This window comes from Medicago sativa, chromosome 3, assembly GCF_051527215.1.
Source record: "Medicago sativa cultivar Bolivia chromosome 3, Bolivia_mono, whole genome shotgun sequence".
Lineage (NCBI taxonomy): Eukaryota > Viridiplantae > Streptophyta > Magnoliopsida > Fabales > Fabaceae > Medicago > Medicago sativa.
In genome coordinates this window covers 47516317-47532635 of record NC_140751.1, presented here as the reverse complement: position 1 = coordinate 47532635, position 16319 = coordinate 47516317, and the positions used below count along the sequence as shown (strand labels likewise).

Genomic DNA, 16319 nt, shown 5'->3' with positions numbered 1-16319 from the left:
TTTGTTTTCTTGGAAAAGTTTGGATTTAGTTTGTTATATATAATATATATATGATAAAAATATTAAAAAAAAAGGTGTGTTTTGTCACTGCAATCCATTTTTCATAAAAATTCAAAAAAAAATTGAAATATGCTATGCAGGGGATTGAACAGGGGACCTGTTAGTTAATAGCGTTTCTTATAAAAAAAACAACAAAATATAGACTTGAGGGAATCGAACAAGGGACTTGAAGGTGATGTTGTTAATCCTTTACTACTCAGGTACATTAAGGGCCCGTTTGTCAAGGATTAAAATAAAAGTGATTTCGACATAAAATAATTTAGAGATTATATTTTAGAGATTTTATGAAAAATCAGAATCTATTTTGCATTTGTTTACCGTAATAAAAATCACTTTTTTAAAACAAATAATCTAGTTTGTTTAGATACAACTATATAAAAGGAATTTTTTGTTACAAAATTAGTTCAATCTTTTAAAAAATATTTTCTCTCTCCTCTAAAAAAAATCTATTTTTTGAGAAGATGCTCTTAACAGCTTCTCATTTGAAGCTGTTTTTAGATTTTTTTTTAGATTCTGATTTTTTTTGAAAAGCTGTAACAAACGGATGCAAAACTCTTAAAAATGATTTTTTTTTTAAAATAAGTGATTTTTTTCTTAAAAAAGCTATAACAAACGGGTTCTAAATCACTTTTTAAAATGGCGCTTTTTTTTAACCTATAAGCGCTATCTTTCACAAGCATACAATAGAGCTATATTTAACTTATAAGCGCTTTCTTCAAAAAAAAAAAAAACTTATAAGCGCTATTTAAGGTTTTTATATATAGCTCTTTTCATAAAATGCGCCGTATACGATTAATCATGTTTTTTATTTAAATATCTATTATTTTTATTTAACCTATACTGATGCTTTCAATACAAAGCGCTATATATACTTAAAAGGATAGATAGCGCTTTTTAAAAAAAAAATGCTAGCTAAAACCTCCGTGTTTTAATGTATAGCGTTTTAGTGTTAAAAGCGCTATTTATGAGGCGCTATATTTTCCCAATTTTTTGCTTTTTTTAACTTATAAGCGCTATTTAAGGTTTTTATATATAGCACTTTTCATAAAAAGCGCCATATATGATTAATCATGTTTTTTATTTAAATATCTATTATTTTTATTTAACCTATACCGACGCTTTCAATACAAAGCGCTATATATACTGAAAAGGATAGATAGCGCTTTTTCAAAAAATCGCTAGCTAAGATCTCCGTGTTTTAATTTATAGCGCTTTAGTGTTAAAAGAGCTATTTATGAGGCACTATATTTTCCCAATTTTGTAGTATATTTTCCTATTTATAATTACTGAACGACAAGTAAGAATTTATTAATGTGATCAGTGAATAATTTTCTTCTTCTCCGGTGGATTTATTTTAAAAGAAATTTTTTTATTGTTATTCTATGATATAATGTCGAGTTTTATAACATCCTTACTATTAAATATATTCTTATTATTTAATAATTGTCGTTGGTGATACCCTCTCCATTGTATGAGTTTAGTTATGTAATTTTGTCTTTGTGGTCTCCCGTTGATTGGGTGTCGTTGTTTTGGCTTTGGAATCTTGTAAATAACTTTGTGTGTCTTACTTTAGCACTTCTTTTGCGAAGTAGACCATTTTTAGTTTTGTTAATATAATCAATTTTAACATGTTAAAAAAAATAATAGAAGAAATGTGAATATCATGTATAGAAAAAGTCAGAGTTTTGTTTTCTTTCGTGTCGGTCCTCACATTTTGCTAATGATTATTTTTATTTTATTTTTGAAGGGAACATTTTGCTAATGATATATTCCATGAAATATAGTCCCCATATTTTTGCTTCAATTTTATCTTGCTTCTGCCAAACAATGTTATGTCCAAATTCATTGGCATATCTGTCATTTCATTGTACTCATTATTAATCAAGTACTGTTCATCCACGAAGGAGGATTGCTTGCGGTAGGAATTTCACACAGATTTACAAAGTCGACGATCTCGATCGTTGATTTAAGATCAAGCTGTTTAAATTATACAATCAAAAGAATAACTATAAATAATCTCGGTCATCCATTTAAGATCGGACAGCCAAGATCCGTTACCGTGTCTTGTTGCTACAACACGAAATCCAAATCAATATTTGTACAATGTTGTTATCGGTACACATCAAAAATTGTCTTGTTTCTCGATGATGCTGTATACGAATAGATGTAGGAATTATACTTGAGGTGAAAGAAAAAGCATCCGGAGGAGAGAGAAAACATTATACACATATATAGATGTTGATGTCCAAATTTATATGAGGAAATCATTTCTCATATTTGTTTGTATACAACAATTTCGAAGACATTTTGGTCCCAATTGATGTTCGTGTTATATTCCAGCACATTTGATTTTTATAACGTTGTCTTCTTCTTTTTGAAAGGACTTGATTTTTCTAAAGTTAAACCATCTAAACCACCTAATGTTAGACACGTTGCATTGGTGTAAATGCAAGGTTTCAAATGATACGATATAAATGGTCCAAATTACATGCTATCAATACAAGTTTTGTTGCCTTTAGAGCAATAAGTGTTTATTCGGGTTATTTACTTTTAAGGGTTTTTTGATATGTGCAAATTTGCACATGTACAAAGAGTAATGATATTTTGACATCCATTTGATGACAACTTTGTTGACAACCTTGTTTTTCTCACTTCTTATTGGTCAAAAACAATGAAGAGAGAAAAAGGAAGAGAGAGGATAACAACATCTTGTGAGTATGAGAGAGAAAGTTGTCCAAAAGTTGTCAAAAAGTGATTGTCAAAATATCATTTCTCCATGTACAAACCCTACTTTTAAACAAGTAATGACGGATTGGGTCAATAACAGAAGGAAAATAACCTGAATCAATGGCGCATAAACAAACGATTCAAAATCGAAAAACTTAAAAAGAAAAAAACAACAAACAAAAAAAAATAAACAAAAGCCTTCCACAGATGGAGGGTTTCACAACCCACCTATAGTAAATACAAGGGAATGATCGTGAGTCAGGGTTAACGGATTCTTTTCATCCATTCATTTCCATCCAAATCTATATCTATTCAAACCATTCATTTTGCCACCCCTAATCCTCAGGACTCTCCCAAAAACTACTTTTAAGAGGAGAACTTTATTTGATCAATCAATTGTTCAATAAGAAGAGAGGAATGTTATTTGAACAACTATTTTTGTTGACAACTTGCGGAACAACCAAAATATACAAAGAAACATGAGGGTTGGCACAAAACCCAAAGTAATACTGAGAGAAAGTAAAAACACAATGTGAGTATGAGAGATAAAGTTGTCACAAAAATTATCATAAAATGGTTGTTGAAATATTATTTCTCTTCTTGATAAAACACATGATTGGACATCTTACTAATAGTAAAATTTATCTAGATAAATAAAATAAAATTTACAACACCCAATACAATAACATATATACTTCTCTCATACATCGCATATGACTCAGCCATCACACACTCATTTGAAGAATTAAGCTCTTCTTAATTATCTTCCTTTCTCAAACCAACCATGTCCACTTTTGCATTAGAGATTGCAATTCTTTCTATTCTTCTTTTATCTTCAACAACAATTAAACAATGCATGTGTAACAATCACAATGTAGTTCGTTGCAATGAGAAAGACAGAGGAGCACTCTTAAACTTCAAACAAGGGATCATTGATCCTTTTGAGGTGCTTTCAACTTGGTCAACTGAAAAAGATTGTTGTGCATGGAATGGAATTCATTGTGACAACATAACAAGTAGAGTTACAGAGATTGATTTCGGACAATCGGAATTTTTGGAAGATGATGAAGGAGACCAATACAAACCTTTGGAAGGTGAGATAAATTTTTCCATTCTACAACTTGAGTTTCTAAATTACTTGGACCTTAGCAACAATAATTTTGATTCAATAAGTATTCCACCTATTTTTCACAACTTCACACATTCTTCAAACCTTTATTACCTTGACATATCCTTGAATCTTAGAATTTCCATGGATAATCTTCATTGGCTCTCTCCACTTTCTTCCTTAAAATATCTCTACTCAACCTTAGTTGGATTGATATTCATAAGGAAACCAATTGGATTCAAGCAGTGAGTACACTTCCTTCACTATTAGAATTGCAGTTGAGTGGTTGTAACCTGAACAACTTCATGATCAACCCATCTCTTGAGTATGAGAATTTCACTTCACTTACAACTCTTGTTCTTTCTCAAAACAATTTCAGCTCTAAATTACCTAAACAATTGTTCAATCTCACCAAAGACCTCACATATATTGATCTTTCATTTAGCAATATATATGGGGAAATACCTTCAAGCTTTTCGAACCTTCGAAATTTAAGCTACCTTGTTCTCTCCGTTAACCAACTACAAGGATCAAATCTAGATTGGATAGGCCAACTAGAACATCTGCAGCATCTTGATCTTTGCTTCAACATGTTGTCTGGTTCCATACCTTCCACAATTGGAAACCTATCATCCTTAGATTTCTTATGTATTGGCTTTAACAATTTTTCCGGAGAAATATCTGAACTAACTTTTTCTAGACTTTCTAAGTTAGAATTTCTAAACATGGAAAGTTTGTCTTGTACCTTCCAATTTGATCATGAATGGGTTCCTCCTTTTCAACTTAAGGAGCTTCGTTTAGCAAATATAAATCAAGGTCCCAAGTTTCCATCATGGATATATACACAAAAGTCCCTCGAACTTCTTGACTTATCTAGCTTAGGAATTTCATACATAGATGAAAACAAATTTTGGAGCCTTGTACAAGAAATATCTTATCTTAGCCTGTCCAACAATTCAATTAGTGGAGACATATCAAATGTAACATTCAAATCTTATTCTTTAGCGTTGGACCACAATAAGTTCACAGGAGCACCCCCAGATATATCACCAATTGTCAAACTAGTGGATTTGTCTCACAACTTCTTCTCAGGATCAATACCGCATAGTTGGAAGAACTTGAAAGATTTGGAACATATTAATCTGTGGAATAATAGGCTATCTGGCCAAGTTCCAGTGCACCTCTCGCACTCGAAGGCATTAAAATTTCTGAATCTTGAAAAAAATGAATTTTCAGGAACCATACCGATTAGTATGTCACAAAACTTACGAGTGATCATATTGAGAGGAAACCAATTTGAAGGCACTATTCCACCTCAATTATTCAATATGTCTTCTCTATTTCATCTAGATCTCGCTGATAATAAATTTTCTGGAAATCTACCGGAGTGTGTCTATAACATAACCAATATGATTACACGTGATGTAATTCTCTATGTTGATTCCAAAATTGATTTATTTACAAAAGGTCAGGCTTATTTGTATCCAGTTGATTCACAGAGACGAACCATTGATCTTTCAGTTAATAAGTTTACTGGAGAAGTTCCATTGCAATTATTTAGGCTTATTCAAGTTCAAACATTGAACTTATCTCATAATAATTTTACTGGAACAATTCCGAACATAATTGGAGGAATGAAAAACATGGAATCTCTTGATCTCTCCAATAATGGATTTTCCGGTGAAATTCCTCAAAGCATGGCTCTCTTAAATTTTCTAAGTTATTTGAATCTATCTTGCAATGATTTTACCGGGCGAATCCCAACGGGCACTCAACTTCAAAGTTTCGATAGATCAAGTTACATTGAAAATCCAGAACTATGTGGAGCTCCTCTTAAAAATTGTACCAGAGAAGAAGAAAACCCTACAAATGCAAAGCCATCTAGAGAGAATGAAGGTGGTGATCCATTCAAAGAGTCGGTGTATTTAGGCATGGGAGTTGGATTTGCAGCAGGCTTTTGGGGGATTTGTGGTTCTTTGTTTCTCATCAAGAAATGGAGGAATGCATGCTATCAATTCTTTGAACGAGTGTTTGATCAAGTTTATGTAACTCTGATGATAAAGTTGAAATCCTTTCGCAATAATTCAGCGTCGGCTAGTTGAGGTTAGTGAAACGTACAATTCATTTTCACTTATTTTGATTTTGTACTCCTACTTCTCGAAATAATCATCGTTTAAGAATTGAGCACAATTTTTAAAGAAATGATTGATTATATTGATTTCAATGATAAAATTAGTGTCATTTACTAAAATAGTCTTATTAATTATAGTTAGTGAAATAGTTAAGTTGAATGAAATCTAATAAAGAAAGGTACTTCCTCCGTTTCGTAATACTTGTCGCTTTTGAGGAAATTACACATACCAAGAAATCTAATAAATTTTGTTATTTTTTATGAAATTCTTTGCTTTTTCTATAATACTCTTACTCATTTATTATTTCATTTTATTATTTCTCTCTACAATAAATAGGTAAGGGTATTATTGATAAACCAATAATTAATCTTGCATTGAAACTTGAAAGTGAAAAGTGAATATAATTATTCTCCAAAAACGACATGTATTGTGAAACGGAGGGAGTATAATAGTGGAAAAAATAATATTTCCTCTATTCCAAATTATATAACGTTTTGGTCATTTCACATGTATTAAGAAATATAATTAATTTTGTATGGGAAATAGATGTTATGAGTTGTTTTACAAAATTGTCCTTAATAAATGGAATGAGGAAAAATAAATTAAAGAATTGAAAAGTAATAAATAGTTAAGGATATAATAGAAAAAGTAATAGCAATACTTCATTGGTATTGTAAAACGACATATAATTTGAGATAAAAATTTCCTAAAGCGACATATAATTTGGGAAGGAGAGAGTAATAATAAATGTTTTATTGATATTTTAAAGTGACAATTATTTTAAGACCGATGAAGTAGTGTTATAGCAATAATGTGATGATTTTATTTTAACATCAGCAACTTGGCTACCAATAGTATGCTGACCCTAAATACATATGATGTGCTGAATTCATGCTTTAACCTTATCTCTGCTTGATGGAATATTTGGTAATTTGTAAAAGCAAGTTTGCTGCATTATAATGGATTTATGTCAACAGAGATATGATTTAAGATCAAGCTATGACTTATGGCAACATTAATATGATTTCTGGGTCTTGTTCAACTAAAATTTTCTCTCGTGTCTAAAACTTTACAATCAAGTACTCGACAATGGGAGTTACATTGCTTGTATTCTTCATTCTGAGTTAAGTCTTGACTTGTGTTTGGTTATTGGTGGGTTAAAGCCCATTGTTACATTATATGGTTGATAGTTTTTTTTTTTTTTTTTTTTGAAGGATGGTTGATAGTTTATATATCTACGATTATATATATATATATATGTGATTCTTTCTAATAGATTATGAAAGATATTTAAGTTCAAAATTGTGCATTGGCATACGTGACAGGATCAATTAGGTCACATAATATGGGACGGAGAGAGTATTAAATTTATAAAATGAACAAACAAATTATAGTTTTTTCATTAAAACGCAGCAGTGTAACAAAAACAAGGACATAAAAGATCTTGAACCACAATCAAGATTCATCTTGAATCTTCATCATGTTTCAACCTTTGTGACCTTTGATCCCTTCTTTTCTTTCGTTTCTCTATTCCTCTCTCTTCCTTTACAAACCTTTCTTTTCCACTCTTTGCTTTCTTAAACCTTGTTCTCACTCTGTTATCCTTCCCTTAGTTATGTTATCCTTCCCTTAGTTATGTGTTGCTTTGCTCTGGGATAGTTACCCCTTGTTATTGCATGATTATGCAGCTTTGGTTTTTCTGTATCTTTTGCATCTTTTGATGATCCTCTTCTTTTGCTGATTTACTTTAATTTCAATCCTTCCTTTTGTCTGCCCCTTTTTCTTGTTATGCTTATCACTTGATCTCTGACTTCCGTTTTCTGTTAGCCCTTGAATCCTGCTTGTCTATTCCTCCTTTTTTTCTTGCCCATCTATCTTTCTCTTTTTTCAAGCTTTGTTTCTCCTCACCCTACAGAATAGAGAAACTCATTCATATGGTGGCTGACAAAGATAATGATATCCAGCGCCCTTAGAAATTCCAGAAATTGGCCATTCAAACTCAGGAATGGGAGCAGCATCAAGAATGGGGTGCAAGTTCTTGCACAAACACAAATCACAACAACAACAATCAGAATATATATGGTAACACAAATGCTAGCTTCCAACAAGAAAACATGCAAGATAATACTGAAGATATGGAAGATCCGTTCTTTATGTATCAACGAACTCATGTTCAAGAAGGAGTCAACCAGTGTCAGAATAGCATTGGTAAAATTCTTGCAGAAAAGCAGATTCCTAAGCAAGTACTAAACAGTACACTTATGGGAATCAGGGCAGTCCTATGGGATTCAAGATCACTGAGTTAGGAAACAATTTGTACCAATTCTCTATGGAAAAAGTTGCTGATGTGAATAGGATTATTAAGGGAGAGCCATGGACAATCAGAAATGTTTGGCTCAAGGTATATGCCTGGAACAAAACAACGAATATTCTGGATTTGGATTTCAAACATATCCCCCTGGCCCCTATGAGTTCAAATTTGGGGTCTACCTCCACATTGCAAAACTGTCACAATGGGGAATCTACTGGGATCACAGCTTGGAGAATTTATGGATGTTGTTGTCTATGTTTACCCTAACAATGCAAGAATTGTGAAGAACAAAGTTAAAGTCCTCCCTCACAACCTATCAGGGCATGTATGTATATTGGGAATGAAACTAATGGCATATCCTGGGTTGACTTTAAAGTCCCTCCCTCACAATCTATGTTTTGCTTCTCATGTGGTTTGATGGGACATGTTGACGAAAATTGTGAAGCACAAAGGCCAAACAGATCTTCTGGACAAGTCAATCCTAGGGGTGCATGGCTTCGATCAACTACATATGGCAAAAGAATCAGTGAAAGGAAGGATACTAGGTTTCATAGCAACCCAATGAAAGCTTGTTGGATATGATGGCAAAACTCAACATCAACAAAACTCCAAAATCAGGACATCATCAATACCTACATGTCTCAGGAGTACCACACTCAGCAGCAAGTCAGACCATGAATTCACATAAAAGAAAGATTCTTATTGAGTGGATCACATTAACACTTTATAGCAAAGTATATTGTAACAGCCCGTTTTTCACTGGGATTATTTTATTTATTATTTATATGTACTTATATGTGTTTATATGTGCTTAATTGCTTGTTTGTGTATTTGTATTGGGATTAACAAATTTTTAGTATAGACGGGTATTTTAGTCATTTTAAGACTAAGCGGTCTTTTGGTCATTTGGTGAGTAAAAGTCAACTAGTAATTTTGTTGGGAATGTTATTTTTAGTGTGTTAGTGAAAATAGTTATTTTTATTAAGTTAGAAGTAACTAATGGTAATTATTTTGAGATGGTAAAATATGAGATGTTTAATGAAGTTAAGTGTGTAGTAACTTTTTAGAATTAAGTGACAAGAGTTTTGAGGCTCAATAAGAATAGGGTTACCCTAGCCCATTGTTGTGGTATAAATAGATAACTCATAAGAGAAAACTAGGGTTTAGTCATTAAATTCATTTCACAAAAATTTGGGAAGTGGCTAGAGAGAGAAAGTAGAGATGATAATAGAAGAGGAAGAACTTGGAGAAGAAGAAAGCTAGAAGAGGAGAGTGAAGTTTAAACTAGTGGATTTTAAGGTTTAAGGTAAGGGGGATGGTTCTACTTCATCTAATAAACTATAATCTCATTTTTCTACTTATGGGTCATAAGTGCTTTTGTGTGAATTATGATTTTGATGATTTTAAATGTTAATTTTCGTGCTCATAATTGAATGATGATTTTGGGTATGTTAAATTTGTGGTAAACTTGTTGTTGGTGTTTAATTTTCATTGTTGATATACGTTGAAATGAATACCTTGAAGTTTTAGCTTAAAATGATGAGAAATGATGTTGTTGTTGTTAATTGCTGGTGAAATCATGATTATATGATATGAATGTTGTTGGGTTATGTTGGTGATGATAATTCATGCATTGGGTGTTGGTAAATGTGTTGTTGTGCTTAAGTTGTTGTGTTTTTTATCACTTTGGTGAAAATGGGTTAAAAATGGAGAAGTTTCATTTTGATGAATTTGAATGAATTGATGGAGTTGTTATGATGAATTAGAATGATTAGAATTTCTGTTTTTGATCAAAGGTTTTTGGTGAGAAATCGTTTGGGAGAAAACAAGGTTTTTGGGTAAAAAGTAGTTTTAATCACTTTTGTGAATAAATTAATTTGGCATGAGTTTGATTAAGTTGTTTTCAGTTGCAAAACCATGTTTCAAGTATAGTTTGAATGGTCCAAGTGTTTGGGACGCATTGGAGAAAACGGAATTGAAAACGGATCGAAAATCAGAATTTTACGCGCGAAAATGTGAATGTTGAAAAATCTATATTGTTAGGGTGGAACGACCATGTGTGTGCACGGCACGGGTCGTGCGTGAGCTTCTGCCTATTCTGGCACGACCGTGCGTGTGCACGGCACGACCTTGTCAACCCCTTTGTGCCCACTTGTGGATCATTTTACACCCTTTTCAGTTCCGAATTGGTTTTTGGGGTAAACATGAAAGTTGTAGGTATGAGTGTTAGCTTTCTAATGGTTTTGGTTGGACTTAATTATGATTTATAGATTTTGAGTTATGATGAAAGTACTATCGGTAGGTCTTGATGCATTTTTATGAAAATTCAGCATATGACGTCTCATGTCGAGTAGGTCTTGATTATGATTTTTAGATTTTGTGTGATGATGAATGCATTCATAGTCATGTCGAGTCTTTGGTGAAGAACATAACCGGAGAAAGTTATGTTGTAACAGCCTGTTTTTCGCTAAAATTATTTTAATCATTTATTATGTATGTTTATATGTGCATGTATGTGATTAATTGTCTATGTGTGTATTTTATTCGGGATTAGTGGATTTTGGCTTAAGAAGGGTATTTTAGTCAGTTTAGACTCAGTGATATCTTGGTCATTTAGTGAGCAAGGGTAAATTAGTCATTATGTTAAGATAGTTATTTTTAGTTTTTTAAGTGGGAATGATTATTTTTACTAAGTTACTAGTTAGTTGGGGTAATTATTTAAGAGATGGTAATTATTCGTTATTTTGAAGGTTTAAGTGTCTAGTAACTTTGGTGAATTAGTTGGTAAGAATATTGAGTTCATTAAGACAACTAGAGACTAAGCCCATTTGTGTAGTGACTATATAAACACAAGTTTTGTGAGAAAATTAGGTCATTACATTCATTCACTCATTTTTACAAAACATTTTGAGAGAGAGAGAGAGAGAGAGAGAGAGAGAGAGAGAGAGAGAGAGAGAGAAGAGAGAGAGAGAGAGAGAGAGAGAGAGAGAAGGGATAGAAGATGAGCTAGAGAGAGAAAGCTTGGGATTAGAGGCTAGAAGCTAAATTAAAGCTACGGTTTGGATTCTTGAAGATTAGAGGTAAGGGGGAAGGTCTCTTTTCATAGATTAAGCTATAATCACTTATTTTCAATTATGGATTTAAGTGCTTTTATGATAATTGTGACTTTTTGTGGTTTTGAATGATAAAATTTGTGCCCCTATTTCATGTGAAATTGTGGGTATGATGAACTTCATGAAATTGTTGTGTTAAGAGCTTAAACTTCATAGTTGTTGTTGTTGAGTTGTTTTGATGATTTTTTACTATTTGAGTGCATATCATGAATTGGTGTGTGATTGTTATTGAAACATGTATGAATTCATTTCATGGATATTTGTTTATGTTTGTATGTTGATGAAGTTTGAATTGGTGTGGTTGTTTTGAAGTTTGAATGAAAAATGAGAAAAATTGTGGGTGTTGGTGAATTATGAACTAGATAATGATTTTGAGGTGAATTAGTGTTATAATCCGATGTTTGTTGTTGTTTTGGATGCCTTTAAATGTTCATAAACCTGTAAGAGAACAACCAGAACAGGGGAACTGTTCTGGAGAAAACTCGTCACAGCGAGTTGCTCAGTAAGAACACCCCTTGTTTTGGGTGTTCCGGCCTTTGGGGGATCGAATTAAATGTATTTGAGCTTTCTAAACATTTGGAAAAATCAATTGAGTTAGATTGAACTAGGTTTTGTGAATCGTATCATAAAATTTTGATAATGGTTCAAGAACATGAGATTTTCCGAAAACTCGTTTTCTCGAGGTAAAAGGGTAGGACTAGGGTTGTTTACTCTAGTTATGAATTATAAAAATATTTTGGATGGGTATCATGAACTTTAACTTGGCTTTGCTTTGAAAACTTAGATTCTTTGAAAAAAACGGCAAAACGATACGAACTTTAGGGAATTCTGGGATTGATGTGAATTGGCCTATGATGCCTATATGCATATGCTACTGTGATCATGTGTGAGTAGTATGTGTGCTTGGTTGAGGTGTTGAACTTATTTCGGGTGATTTTGTCGAATAACTTAGAAATGATAAAACGATACGAACTTAGGTAAAATTCGGAATTTGTCGGAATTAGCATATGAAACATATATGTATATGCTACTGCACTCATATGTGATTTGTGTGTATACTCGGTTGAGGCGTTTGAACTTTGTCAAACTAATGTTTTATGGTCGGATAACTAGTAGGAGACTTTAAATTCATGTTAGTATGATTTCATGTGACTGAATTGTTAAGGATTGGGTGTTTAAATTGATGGATGTCAAGATGTGGCTAAATCTCCATCTTTATGTGAAACGTGACTTTAGAACCTTATCGTTTCTTTGAGGTGTTGAATGTTGTTGATTCTTTTGTGATTATAAATAGATGATTTGATGATGACTTGTTGATTGTATGGATGTAAGTATTTGATAATGTAATTGTTGGTGAATAACATAAATACCCCCTTTAATAGCACTCATTTTGGCTCTTAATAGCGCTTTTCAAGCGCTAAGAAAGCCCCTGCTATAAAAGGTCAGGAGCCTATAATAGCGCTTTCCAAACGCTATTAAATAACAACGTTTCAATAGCACTTTCAAAAAAGCGCTAATAAAGCCTCATTTTTGTGCTATTTTTAACTGATGTTTCTTAGCGTTTTACGAAAAGCGCTATTATATAGCCTTATTTTTGTGATACTTTTAACTGATTTTCTTAGCGTTTTACATAAAGCGCTAATAAAAGTCCCTATTTTTATTTTATTTCTTTTAAATGAAATCTACAGCCAAAAGCATTATAATAAAATGCTGATCAGACAATACAGCAAGATACTGATTAGAAACACTAGTAATCCATTAATCCATTGATAAAAATAAACATTAGTAATTTGTTGATCAGAAACATAATTACAAATGTCATAAACATTAATCAATCCTAAATGACATCTACTGTACACTTGAATAAAAATGGAAACTTTGTGCACAATATATATATATATGAAAAGCAGCCACAACCACCAAAAAAAAAAACACCAAACATTGAGAGGACTCGTGACAAGCGATCCAAATTACTCAATAGATCTACCTCGAGCATATTCTCCTGTGTCGTATGGAATGAAAAATTAATCAAGTATCATTCAATTTCCAGCATAGCCAACAATTTAAAAATAACTCAAAGGATACTAAAGTGCATATAGAATCCATTTAAAATCAAAAGAATTTCAGTTGACAAACAATACAATACAATACATCCAGACATTATGTAATTCATTGTTTGTCTATTAACCTGCCAAACTATCCAGTTCCAATACAAAAATTCCAACAGCCTAATCTTGTGAAATCTAACTTAATTTTGTACTTCCAGACATAACAACTATTTCAAATTACATTAAAAACGAAAATGATGAAAAAAAAAAAGAGAAACTCACTAATATAGTTAGCCATGAAGGAACAAGGAACAAGTATAGAAAATCAAAGAGACATAAGACCATTAGGCCTAGCGGGGATCCTATCCATAGTCACACAGTTTGCAATTCGTTTCGGTACATGGTACGGGTTTGGGTACGCGGTTCGTAAATTTCAATGAATTCGGACAGGTGATGTTTTATAGTAATATAGGCAGCTAGCACATGTGTTTTATCTAACATAGAAAAATAGCAAGTCCCACATCGGAAGGTTATCTAACATTGTGAGGTAAGTAATTCTATAAATACGGACAACACATTCTGCCTCTAACACACCTGTCCACTACCAAGTGTACTGCAGTACGTTAAATTAGTGTAAATTATTACATTGTTGGTGATTGTATGGTTCTCCGATACTCACTTTTCAGTGAAATTCATGTGTGAATTATCACGTACCAGTACGAAAACGAATTGTGATTCGGTTCGAAAGAGAATTAAGAATGTATACCTTTAAAAATACATTCACCAAAAGCGCGATTGAGCGGTAGGGTGGGATAAGTCGAACATCAACCAGTGATTAACAAAACCTGCTATGTGGGAGAACAATGCATTAGATGCCTTCCTTTTTGATTTTTCAGCAACTAATTTAGTAAAACTAACACCTAAAATAAGTAATAAAAAACAGATGGGAGAACAATGAGTATGCTTCCCTAAAATGATTCCTTAAAACAAACAGTATGGTTTTCTTTATCACATGCATCAGAGAATTTCTAAATTGCAACATAAGATATTTATACCAAGATTACAAAAATGACATTGTAATATCTCTTACAAAACACTACAAAAATTTGAACACACTATCTAGTCTCTACTAGTTAGAATTTCATGTTTCAACACTATGTTTCTCAAGTGACTGTCATATTTAGGCATATTATAATAATCAAAATATAGTTAAAGCAACAAGCCACAAAATCATATTTTTTAATAACGAAAAGATATATTGTTTGTCAAAGACATATTTTTTTTAAAAAAAAAACAATCATAATAATTATTAAAGTAGTTCTATTATATGTCAAAATTGTAATAGTGTTAAATTATGTTTGGATAACCAAACTAACTAATTAAAAACACCTCTAAAAATAGTACAATAATTGAAACATTAGAGTCTAGAGAAGCACAAATTAAAGTTTCCTATACAAAATCTATCGGCCATTCAGCGCTTGTTTCCTAATAAATTTGCTTACTTGCTAAATATATGAAGATATGTCTTAACATGCATATGACATAAGCAATCAAATGAAGTGAAAAGAAATATGAACATGTAACTAAAGAAAAGGGGACCCTTTGCCAACAATACCATAAACAAAAATCAATAACATTTATTTTTCTCTTCATCAAAAGGAATGGGAAAATTCAAGTATAGAGAAAATAAAAAACTTACAAAATCCAAGAGCATAGACTTTCATCATCTTGATTTTAACATTCTTCATGTTTTTGGATCCTGTTTCAACCAGGACCTGAAAGTAAATTTAACTGATTAATTATGTGAAAAAAAGGTATGTATAAAATCAAGATAGTGAGAATTCCTATGATCCTAATATCAATGTTCAAACATGATTTGCAGAAACTACCTATAGTCATAGGTTTTTTTTATTGATTTTTGGCTGCACAATACTTAACTCATGAAACTCAATAATTAATGACGTATGCAAAACCAATTAAAGGAAAGCCAATTGTAAATCTTCAACTGGAGTCCACAAGCATGCTTCTACTTCTACAATTTTCTTCATCATTATTCATTTCAAATTACAATTCCTTAGCATCATAAACTACTTTTCGTTCTAAACCAACTTTCAACTCTTAGCAGCATTACAACAAACACATTCCATATTAGAATCACAAATGTGTAATGAGTTAAATTAAATTGTGTTCAAGACATACAAAATATAGCTTCAACAAATTGTCTAAACTCTAAAGACTTACAAGTTTGAGATCATATTATTATCCTTAGCTTGTTCTTCTTGTTATCCTCTATTCAATTCTCAAAATTTGTAGTAGCATAGCCGAGCGAAAACATGAGGTCACTAAAACTTGTGCTTTATGCCTTTTCATCTCTAAAAATTAAACTCCCTTGGGGAACATTAAAAGTAACAAATGAATGAGCATAGTAAGCAATGGCAGTTAGATTGGTAAACATCACCAGAGCAGTTAATTGGTGCAGCTTAAATGCCACCAAACCAATCCCCTTGTTTTATTACCAATAACTCAAACTAAAAGATTTAGCTTATCTAAAGTAACTAATTCACATATAATCCATTTATGAAAAAAAAAATTAGTAGTTGATACTTTAATACATACAAGACAACCATCAATTTAGTCCCTCAAGTATCACTCTTACTCCTATCTAATCCGTAAACTTTATGAAAGTAATAAACAGTTCTTAAACAATATGAAATCTGTCAAGGTAGTCGTTAAACTATACAAAATCACTATGTTAACAGACACGAAATTCCAAATGATCCAAAACAAGTAGTTTCAATGATATTAAAGAGTCAAGTGTTA

The 16319-nt window shown here is 32.0% G+C and overlaps 1 long non-coding RNA gene and 1 pseudogene across 2 annotated transcripts; one reads left to right on the top strand and one right to left on the bottom strand.

Moving 5' to 3' along the window:
• The first annotated feature begins 3507 nt into the window (after nt 1-3507).
• LOC146937822 (receptor-like protein EIX2) lies at nt 3508-9292 on the top strand (annotated as a pseudogene). The gene has a single exon (XR_015031045.1). The product of XR_015031045.1 is annotated as a receptor-like protein EIX2 (transcript).
• Nucleotides 9293-13374: 4082 nt separating this feature from the next.
• On the bottom strand, nt 13375-15321 carry LOC146937821 (uncharacterized). Its single transcript, XR_015031046.1, has 3 exons — nt 15199-15321; nt 14266-14344; nt 13375-13453 (listed from the first exon to the last, which is right to left on the bottom strand). It is a non-coding gene; the product is annotated as an uncharacterized LOC146937821 (long non-coding RNA).
• Between the last annotated feature and the right edge of the window lie 998 nt (nt 15322-16319).